Here is a 12069-nt window from a genome sequence, read left to right on the forward strand (position 1 = left end):
ATATAATTAGAGAAAGCGGATAGCAAAAAGACCATTATTGCTTAGGCCTGTGGATAGTGACAGGGGGATAATTACATCTACCTTCTCTAAAAAACATGGTTTCTGTATTTATCTCCTTTCAGTCTATTTGTGGTGCAATAAAAGCAATATCTTACACCACCATACCACTTTACATCCAAACAGCTCCATTGATTGCAGAAACAATGAAGTTAGCAAAATACATAATGCCCTCCTATTTAGACGGATAACCGTGCCCTTAAACATTCAGAACTTTATAGGCTAAAAGCAACCCATTAAAATCCTTCTGAAAATCTACTGGAAGCATGTGCAGATCCTGAATAAGCACAAGGTACTCTCAGCATGAAATTCTGTTTACTAAGACGATCACAGCACTGGGTACTATCTCCATTTTTTTAATTCTCTCAAGGTGCAGTCCCACTTAAAGAACGTCACAACACCACATTTATAAGATACATGCTTATTATCCTGATGATATGGATGGGGTAACTCAAGTATTGAAAAGAGGTTAAAGTCCTGATCCAGCTTCCCTTGAAATCAATAGAAGCCTTCCATGGACTTCCCTGCAAGTTGGATTAGTCTCCAAGAGACCAACCTAATATCTCATAAGAATTAAGCAGTATAACCAGAAAAAAATACCCAAAGCTGAATCCCAGACTTGCATCTAAAACCGCAAAAGTATCTTTGTTTCCCTTTAAGTCTTATGGCACATCAGTTGGTGTAGCTTTATAGACAAGAACCAGGTAGAATATTATGTAGTGCAACACTAATTACAAATAAGCAGGATATGCAGTGCTATTAGCCAAATCCTCTTACTGTTACACTTCATCCAATACTTTAGGTTTAGTGCTCTCAAACTAAAAGTCAGCCTTTTGGCATTTTCCACTGAGCAGTGCTAGTATTAATGTGAGCAGTGATTTGAGAAAGAGGAAGTTGAGAAAGAACTCTACAGCTTATGTAATCAGGGCCCTGTGGCAGAAAAAGAAAACATTTTGGTGCAAGAAAGTGCATTGTAGTATAAAAGCATAATTTCAACAGTTGCTGATGTAGTTCTTGTGCTACTTGCACCAGCAGCACCTATGTCAACACTGTTTAATGAATAACTAAATTTTGCCATCCAATGGAAGATAAGTTTCAGGCCTTCCTCTGTAAGTCTTTGTTGGATCCAGAGGCGGATATAGGGCAGGGCGAATGGGGCGGCCGCCCCAGGCCCCGTGCTTCAGAAAGCCCCGCACATGCGCCGTGGCAAAGGGGGCGGGGGGCCGCGGAATTATGCTGCTCGGGGCCCCACAAAACAGTCATCTGCCCCTGGTTGGATACACAAGGTTATTGTTGTCACTGTTGTGAGAACCGTGTGTGGGTACCAGTAAAATTAAGCATTAGGCATATCAGAGCTGTAATAAATCTCATGCCCCTTTGTTTACTTGCTTCCTTACTCACAACTTCATAGAGTGAAAACAGGGACAGAGTATAAATAGAGAATTGTCCTGCCTGTGCCAAAATAGACGAGTGGAGTCCTCATCATGTTAATACAGTAAGATTCATTTTTGCATTCTCCTCGTGGGTATTTTCTTGCTAATCTGAAGGAGCGTCTTGGTGATCCCAACCAGGTTTCTCATACAAGGTGAAGTTCCCTTACATTCTTTGTTCTACTTTATCACCATTTACCTTGAGTTTATGTACACAACAATCCATATCTGCTCTGTGCAAAATCAAGACCTAACATTAGAATGAATGCAAGAAAAATGAAGAGTCAAAAGTTAACACACAAAATACTTTGCCATTATTTGCCCAAATCAGGCAATCTAGAAATGGGTAAAAATCAAGTTTTCACTTTGCAGAGGTTTGTGAGATTATGTTCTTCAGTCTCTCTCTGTAAGAGGTTAGCATGCCCAGAATTTGGGGTTCAAATTACTTTTAGACTTCAAATGAAATTCTAGTCACTAACTCCTCATTTCATCTGCTTTTCCACTGCAACCATAAAGAACCATTCATTTTACATGACAACAGTGCAGAAAACAGACCAGGCATGATCAGATCTGAGCCTGGTTAGGGTGAAAGGTTTGCATAGCAGCATTTGAAAATTTCATAGCATGTGGTCGGAACACAGAATTTGTGACAAAATTTCAACCAACCCCCTTGGGAAGCATTAGGTTTCATCGTGAACATTTTCACACTTGCACACTTTCATCAGTTCTTGCCCCTTTATTGTCTCACCTTGACACTGTCAAGCCCAAGAGCCCTCAAAATGTCCACTTTCTCCAGCAGTGAACAATTATTTGTCTATGCTGTTTAGATTACAGTGATCAGACAAGAGGGATTGAAGCATGTACAAGGGTCTTTCAGTCATCCAGAGCAAGAGCTTCAACAAAGTTAAAACTACAGCTCCTTAGAAAAGTGGCAAACACCACACAACATCCTGCACCATTACCCCACTCTTCTTCAGGGTCCCATTCTTCAAGCCCACAGGAAACATTATATACAAGATTGTAGCTCACAAAGGATATGTCTACACAGCAATATTATTATGAAATAACTTAGTCTGCATCTACACAGCAGACAGCTATTTCGCAATAATAGTGAAATACTGTCAAGCTGGAGGACTTCTTAGTCCAACTCCTGTAACCCTCATTGTATAAGGAGTAAGGGAAGTCAGAGGAAGAGTGCTCTATTTCAAAGTAAGTGCTATGTAGACATTCCCAGTTTTGAAATAAGCTACACAATCGACGTAGCTCAATTAAGCCCTGCTGTGTAGACGCACTCTAAGAGAGCTGCCATCTTCAGTCTCCAGCTCAGTCAAACAATAAGAATCATAGGGAGAACAGTTCAATGTGCTTACAGGTAATGGAACAACTCGAGGTAGTGATTGGGTCACTTACCCAAGGAAACAACTCCTGCAGCATCCCCTTTTCAAATCTTCTCACTATTAAGAGGACTACATGAAAAAAACATTGGAGTTTTTTTTTGTGGGGAGGGAGATTTATTTTGGTCATTGCTAATGTTCCCTCTAATTTTCACCGTCCATGTGTGGATTTTTTCTTTCCATGTGTCGAATATGTGCACAGAGGCATGTGCACCACCAGTAGAAACAAAAAGCTAGTTGTGGGTGCTCTGCTAATCAGTTGGGTGGTATTTGACCCCCTCCTGAGTGGCCACACAAGCTCACAGGGAATACTGGTTCTTGCCACTTTTAAAAGGTATTTAAAAGAATACTTAATCTACTTGTAAAATAGACAGTCTGAATACCATAATACAACTGCACTGAATGGTCTCAGTAGTCATGGGCCAGGGTGGCAATCACCTTTGACTACTGAGATCACTGTAAATAATCATTTATGCACTCAACCCTTTCTTGTCCTTCCACCCTTCCCCCTCCAGTTTGTCTGTTTATCCTTCTGCTTTGTATCATCTAAATCCGAGCTGGTGAGCACTTGGAGCCAGGGACAACCTTTGTACTAATTACTGGGTTAGTGCTTAATACTATGAGGTCCTTATCCATGTATAAAGTCCCTAGGCACTACTGCAATACAATTATATATTTTTAAAAAAATCTTGTTTTAGTAACCTGCCCTTGCTTCCTGCATCTGTGTATCAGATTGAATTGAAGCTTGATACCTATTTCCCTTCACGTGAGCTTGAGTCATTGGTCTTTTATATGCCACACTCAGCTATAGCACTAGTATTTTAGCTGTAGTACTTTGCTCATTTTAAATGAATATTATGGGAGTGAAAATACATCTAGATCAATTTTTAACAAGAAAAATTGTACAGTATATGTGTCTTTAAAAGACTGTGTCTTTAAAAGGCCTTCAAGAGATGTTCATCCAACATGCCTAACTTTATTCAGCAAATGTGAAAATGTTCTGCCAATTTTCCACAGTATATCAACAAAGCTCTTTAGTACAGGTGTTTCCGGGATTGGGATTAATTAGGAAAACTCACAGTGTTTAACAAGTTGTGGCCATTTTTAAAGCTTTAAAAGGTCTCCAGCGTTTTTCAAGGTCCTACTGGCAACAGCTATGAATTTCTGGCTAAGATAACTCACCACAACTTTGATTATTAGAAAATGGGAATACAGGATAATATTACAAAATATTTTAACCTCTGAAGAGTACTAGAGCCTGCATTTTCTTATTGTCATGTATTACATTCAAATGTATTAGGCAGCCAATTAGAAAAGAGTCTTTAATCCCACCACTCCACTACCAAGTGATGTATAGGGGCACAGTGAGACTACTGTAATGGACAGTTATTTCTTAAAGAAACATAAGTCTACCAGTCTGATTTCAGCTCATGTTAACAGATCATTCCTAGTGACTTATTGCCAGTTCTAAGAGCAACCACAGTACTGTTTAATAACAATGTGCAGTTTCTGACATTTATTTATAGTATACTAAAACCAAAATCAGGCTGGGTGGCAAGAGTTTTAGACCACCTGAGATGTCTTTAAATAAATGTTCAGCACATGTTTAAGTGCAGAAGGACTAGCAATAATCCCAAATATATAGTTGTCACCATTGGCTGATTTTAATATTATAAATTCATTTCAGGGAACTATTTTTCCCAGATGAGGTTTTACAAATAAAAATGGTTTAATGTAAATCTTTTTATCAGCTAAGTGACAGAGAAATACATAGAAAGGCAACAATGGAGTTTTTTTTAAATTAGGCCATGTGTGTGCACCAAATTGATGGATCTTTTGTGGAATTAATTGAATTTTCTTTTACTTTCCTGTATGTCTTGTATGATGTTAAAATGGTGCCATTAGTATAAAAACAGCTTGCACAATGTCAGTGATTTGTTTAGAGATGTGCATGAATGAGATGATGACAAGGGGGAGTTTATTCAGTAAAGAGGAGACATTTATTTTGGGACATGTTTGGTTTTATTTGTTGAGATGTATAAACAAAATTGCATAAGGATGGTAAGGATGTAGTGAATAAGAAATCCACGTCTGCCTTTGGAAATGAAGCATTGGCTAAGTACACACTTTTTTAATGTAACTGTTCACAGATCACTTTGGAACTACTGGGCTATACAGATATAAAGGCATTCTTCAGGAACCTCTTCCAAACGTGTCCCCTTTTCTTCCCCTTCCCGTACAAACCTTATATTTAATCAAATACACTTTCTAGCCTCTGTGTAGAAAAGCCAATTTACTATTGAAAATGCTTTCTACTAAGTGATGGAAAGTGCAGTCATGCACCAGCAATTGAGTCCTGAAATACAACTTGCCCACACTATGAAGGAAAAAGCTCTTGGGTTCAAGCGTGCACTCTATTACAAGGGAAGGCACTTAAATACATGAAGGCGAGGCCATGCATTTTATTTCAGAAGACTGAAATTTATCTTGCCATGTGGGGCTTTAATGTGATTCAAATGCTAACAATATACCATTTCCTCCAAGTTCTCAATCCATGAAATAAAAAGACATAATTTGCTGACATTGTGCTGAACACTTCCTGTCCAGAATACTGATCAACAATCGTCGTTCAGTTTCCAAGGCTAAGCCACCCAAAGTAACCCTCAACATAACCTTTAAATTGTTCTTCTAACACTTTAAAATTCCAGTTAAAATAATTTACCATTTTACAAAATAAAATGATGGAACAAAGACTATAACTATATTTTCACTCAGCTTCTAAAATGCAGTTCCAGTGCCCCAGGGACTCCTTTCATCTAGTGTAAGTGCTGGCATATGATGTGATTGTTAACATAGCTGGCCACCAGATGAAGTGAATTATCTAAACTGCCAAGGTTCCTACTTTCATTCCAATTTAAACATCAATTTAACACAGAAACTGAAGGGTATTATGAAAGCTTTAATATGTACCATTTCAGACATGAAAAAGAACTAGAAGGATTTTTCAAACCACCAAAACAAACAAATGTGTAATTTATTGACCCTGAAGATGAGTTGGAAAATGAACAGTGCACAGGGGCATAGCAGCACATGCCTGTCTTGCACTTTGCCAGCTGATAAGCTCTTCTAGCTCTTAAATTAATGGACTGTACTCTGGGCACCTTTTTAAAAGTAAATCACCTGTGTGAATCCATAAGGATATTAACCAAATACAATTGTTTTGTACCAAATGGCTAAAATATTGACTCTGATGGTTAGATATGTGTGTGCTTAGTGTAGGTGAGTATAATTTGAAATATATTTATTGGTTTTCTTCTGTGCACTATGATTGCTATCAGAGAGGGAGAATGTTTTCTGGCATGGCACTGTTACAGACTTTCTGCTACAGAGTCTGACTGCCTGTGTGACCTTGTATGAATCACATTCTCTCTGTGCCTCAGTCCCCCATCTGTAAAATAGGGATAATATTTTCTTTATCCTATGCTTGTCTGCCTGGTCTAATTAGATTGTCTGCCTGGTCTAATTAGATTGTCATCTTCTTCCAGCAAGGATGGTCTCTTATTGTGCATATGTGCAGTACATAATGGGGGCCCAGTTTCAAACTAGGCATCTAGGCACAAGTAATACAAACAGCAGCAAACTGCCTTCCACACAGTAGTCCACTTTCTTCTCTTGTGCAAAGTGCACAAGAAATATCTAGGATGAGGAGCGCTTATGTAGATACAGAGCCCATCCTAAGAAAATAGTTTTTTTTTTGTTTTTTTTTTAAAAAAGGTATTAAGTGACAGGAGGTTTTAAATAATGGAGAAGGTTAAATGATTTGGAAACATCACATTGCAACCTCTTGCTTGTTATGCTAATTTTGTAATTTAGGCCCCAATCCTTGAATGGGGCATGGCAGGATTTGAGGGCCAATGCTAGCACATTGCAATGCAGCAGGAAGTCAACTTAATGAGACTAGTTACAGTGCATAAAGTTAGACACATATGTACATGTTTGTAGGATCAAAATGTATGGCATGGGACCCTTTCATCTTGAGGCATGTTGGGTAGAAGTGTGGTTTGAGAATAATACTTTGAACATTCTGGGAAAGTTTCTGAGGGTAGGGCTACACTGGGGGGGAGGTTCAGAAGAAGGTATGCAAATGGCGCTCGCATTTGCATATCTTCTTCCAATTCTTTTTCTGGAAGAGACTTTTCCGATATTTGGCTTATCTACACGGGGCCAAATGTTGGGGAAAAACCCTTTTTCGGAAGCCCCTGTAAACCTCATTTTACATGTAGATGGGCCAAATATCGGAAAAACCTCTTCTGAAAAAAGAATCGGAAGAAGATATGCAAATTCAAGCACAGTTTCATACCTTCTTCCGAAACTGCGCCCCCTCCCCCGACAATGTAGCCCTACCCTGAGTGAACAAGGCAGAGAGGAAGTTCCAAATGATGGAAAGGGCATGAAGTAGTACTGTACTGAAACGACATCTGGTATACTGTCAGCATTTGAGCAATATATGGCAGAATAGACCAAGCCATGACTGCAAAAGGCTGTAATTGCAAGCAGAGGTGAAGATAAGGTTTAGTTTGGTTTCCAGCACTGAAGGGAAAAGGGCTAAGTGAGGGAACGAAAAAGAAAAAGGAATGGAATGATGATGATAAGTTGTTCAAAATAATAATTAAAAAACAATATGTTTTTATGGATGACATCGAAAGAAGAGATCAGCCTGAACTTCTGTACATTAACACTGACTGAGCATGGAAGAAAGTGCCAAAATAAGCAAAAGCAGTAAGTGGTGAAAATCAATTCAAAGGGGAGTTTGAAAAATTTCTGGAGAAGGAATGAATCAGTTAGTGCAGTCATTAAGTGGTCTCTTTTGGAACAGATGATGAACCACAGCTCATTTCCTAAGGTTTTATGGGCAAGTTTAGATTGGATAGTGTTTTTCTGCATCAATACTGTGTTTCTATTATGTAACAGTTACAACAGTGTTTCCTAAAATGCAGGGTACAAAGGACTAACTGGGGAGTGAGGGGATGTGGAAGATGCACAAATTAATGTATAGAGATATTTAATGATATGCCGTGGAAATCACAAGGGGTGCAAATGGTTTAAATTTGCTAAAAGGAAGCTCAGCTTTCAAAAATGTAGGGACATGGAGTTACAATGACATGCAAGTACTTCCAAGCTGGTGTAATTGAAAGGCTTGTAGTTACAACAAATCACTGAAGCAATTTCTAAATCAGTAGGCTAGGAACTCGGAGTGAACCAGAGTTGTATTCAGGAAGGGTCCTGGAATCTCCATGTTTAAATCTGTCACCAAGGTAAAAGAAGTATTGCAATTTCCCTGCTTCTGTTGATTAGTATTTTCCATGAGTGTGAAAATTGCTAAACCATCCTCGCTGGAGAGGACTTTGTCATTCTGTCTAGAGTGGCTTGTGACTGAAAGTGCCAGCCTCAAGGCAGACGGTTAAAAATAGGGTAGACACCCTCCCTAGCCCCCAAAAACCAACAACTAGTAGTATGTTCTCTAATTAGATTTCAGCAAGCCAGGCACAAATATGAACTCCTGGATCACTGTCAGAGTCAGAGAAGTCCCCTTAGACTCTCCTATTTATCTTCACACCTAGACAAGCTGGGTGGAGTGATAAATGGTCATTACCCCAAGACTTCCAACAAAATATTCAGGTGGCTTCCAGTCCCCGAAGAGCAGTCACTTACCCCAGATCAATTGGTCCCACACCTCTTACATCAAAGAATATGCCTGTAGCCAATCCTGTAAAACTATGTAAAGATTCATTAACTGGGAAAAAGAAAGGATAGCTATTTACAGGTTAAAGTAAGCAAGCATACACATGTGCACTAGCCATGATTCATAACAATGACAGATGTGGCAATCGGGTCAATTCAACCCTTAGGTTTCTCTGACTCAGTTTAGAGTCTCTGGCCTTGTGAGAGTTCAAATTGCAAAGATAAAAATAGTAGCCATGAAGATTTTTCATTTCTTTTTCCAGCACTCAAATGGTTGAGACGAGGCCTTCTGCGCATACTGCTCCATGGGTTGATGGGGCAGTTAACAAAGCTTTTGTTTTATGACCACCCACATAATTTTGATAGTCCTTCTAGACTGGCAGCAGGGATGAATCCTGTGCCTGGGTTCACAAGTTCAAAGCAAATATTTTCAAAGTTTGAAAGCAAAATATTTCTTTAGAGCATGGAGTACAGATACAAGTAGTAGATTAATGCAAGCAGCAACTTAAATGTTGTATAGAGTGTAAATACGTCAAACATTCTTAGAAGACTAATACCTGTTTAAGCAACACTAACACATAAGGGAATTGGTCTCATCTAGGTGAGTTTGTCCGTCCTTAGCTAGTGCTTGCAGCTTTGGCAAGAGCTGGCACCTCACCTATCAGCATAACAAACTTGTATGAAAATAGATCATGGAAGATAGTGTTTTTATTCATTACTGCTTGCATACTGAGGAACACAAACATGAATCCTGGATTAGTGGTCTCTTCTTCCAAAGTCAGCAGACACACTGGGGTCTTGGGAATCGGTAGTAGAATTCCAGCCTTTAGGTTATTTTATGGGCTGGCACTATCCTTTGGTGTTCCTCCTCCCAGGGACTGCATGAACTAGGTTTCTCTCTAACACAAAGCTAGAGTTGCAAGAAAATACTTTATTTTGTGTTTCAAGAATGTAAATTTAAAATTTTGAATTTCCACTACTAGCCACAGTTAAATATTTACCCAAATCTTAACTCTGCCACAGTAAAGACAGCAAAAGCAAAAATTAATATCTGAAGGGACAATGGACACACAATTCCCTTATACTAATCTATTAGGAAATACATGTAAAGTGGCTGTGCTACGATAGTCAGAAGAGGGTTTCCTGCAGAGCACCTGCAATAATAAATATACTCCTGAACTGCAGATTCCATATATACTTACAAAATATCAGGATTATGCATTCTGCTACTATGCAAGACCACTTTCAAATTCAAAGTGGTCTGCTCCGTTTCAAAATTTCAAATGAAGAAGGATTGTCTGATTCTAATTTAAAAATTGAAAGCAATTAACTATCTTATCAAGGTGTCTTATAGTATTTGCATATTACTAGGTCATAAATCAAGAAGTCAACTATCGTGCCATTCCTTCACTTATAAGCTGTTAAAAGGTACAGAGAGATCTTCAAAGTTATAGGCAGCAACTTTTTATGTTGGTATTTACAGATCGAAAGCATTCTTCAAATGACCTTCTATGCTAGACATTTGTGCACTGAGTTTGACTGAGAGCCCATAAATCAAGTTAGCAATTTCACTGTCACTCTTAACTGACCTCTCTCACTTGAAGATAGCCAGCTAAAAACACAGACATCCTTAAAGTGAACTACAAAATAACATTGTGCAATACTTCCTAAATCAGAGAATAGTACTGTAAGGATGTGTCAACTCCACAATGATAAAAGAAAGAAGACATAACAGCAGCAATACTTACTGACTGGGAGGGAATAAAGATAAAGTCAAAAGCATCCAACTGCCAGGCAACTAGAAGGCTGGAGCTGGTTGTCTCCATCAAATGTAAAGTGCTAGGTAGCACAAAAACATTCAGGAAACGAATGACTGTGTATGGGAAAGTTTTGGTACTGACCTAAAAGGTGCTTGTAAGGAAAGAGCTAAAATTTGAGTTTTTGAGGACAAATCAACTGGTTGAAAGTCACTCTCAGGTTTTCCAGTTGGGAGCCTGATGATAAATTAGATCTGTCTTTCTTACAGCTGGCCAAAAAATAGCAATTTCATGTAGTAAAATACTGAACTTGTGACATGAATTTCCCTTCTGATGCAGAATGAAAATGAGACCTTGACAAATTTTTCTGGAGGGGAGAGTGGGGAAGCCCTGGAGAGTTAGAGAAATCCACCTGGTAGTGAGTATCATCTTTGGGATTTGGTGCATCTAGATTTGAGTCTCTATGCCAAATCAGGCAGAATAGGGACTTCAAGTTGGGTTTTCAACATCCCGTGTGAGTGCCCCAATAACCAGGCTATTGAAAATTATGGAGGTGAGGCTCTTTCCCCGACAGAATGGCTATTAATACTTATGGTTCCACAAAACATTTCAGTTTTTCGACCAAAAATTGTAAACGAATTTTCTACCAGTTCTTGGTTTTTTATATTCTTTCGATAACAACATTGACCAATGATTTGCTGCATTTGGGGTGAAATCCTGATCCCATTTAAATCAGTAGGTGTTTTGCTGTTAACGAAATGAAAACATGATTTCACCTTTAGTATACCCCCCCAACATCCACACACAACTCAACTTTTACATTTCTACTGACGCAGAGTTCAGGTGAATGGTGATTATCTAGCTTGTTATAAAAGTAGAACCTCCAGCTCAGAATTTTCTAGATTTCTAGGTTTCTGGGATTTTTGTTATGTCCATTTTTAACTAATTTTCTTAAGTGATAAGTGAGTGTCCATAAATTATGTAACACATTGGGGGTTAGGTGGGTCTTGAATATTGCTTGTTTATTTCAGCTTCCAAAAGGGTTACCGGAGATGATTGAGTCTTGAAAATACATAACCAAAATGGGTTATGTAATATATGGACAGCCTCAACAGATGCTCAAACACTATTTTGCACCTACAATCTTAATTTAGTAGATTTCAAGGCTATGAGGGACCATTACTAACATCTAGACACCTTTCCAGAGTTTGTGTATTAATATAAACAAGAATGCATGATGCAAGTCAGCAAGCTTATTGTGTGTGGGTGTTTACAGATTTAAAATGGCCTCTGTCATCCCATCATTTTTAAGGTAAATTATTCATTCAAAGCAAAGCCACACAATACAAACACATCACCTCTTTGACATGCAAATTTAACTCAGGCAACATTTTTTCAAAGATGGAAAGGCAGGTACAACCAAAATACAAATGAACACGGGGGAACATTGATTTCTTGCACTCCTTTTGAACTTGCAGATTTTACCCATTCTGCTCAAGACCATGTATGGTAGTTCCAAATGCTGACTTTGTTAATGCAAAGGCCTCAGCAGGACAAGAAGTGTTGACGATTGATTGAAATTCAGAGCACCTTACAGAATGATTTGTTTGACATACCCACTAGGAAACTCTTGTTTGTTGAACTTATTATTCATTCATGTATTCATGAAAAAAATACAATAAAAGCATA

The sequence above is a fragment of the Pelodiscus sinensis genome, chromosome 6 (assembly GCF_049634645.1).
Source record: "Pelodiscus sinensis isolate JC-2024 chromosome 6, ASM4963464v1, whole genome shotgun sequence".
NCBI lineage: Eukaryota > Metazoa > Chordata > Testudines > Trionychidae > Pelodiscus > Pelodiscus sinensis.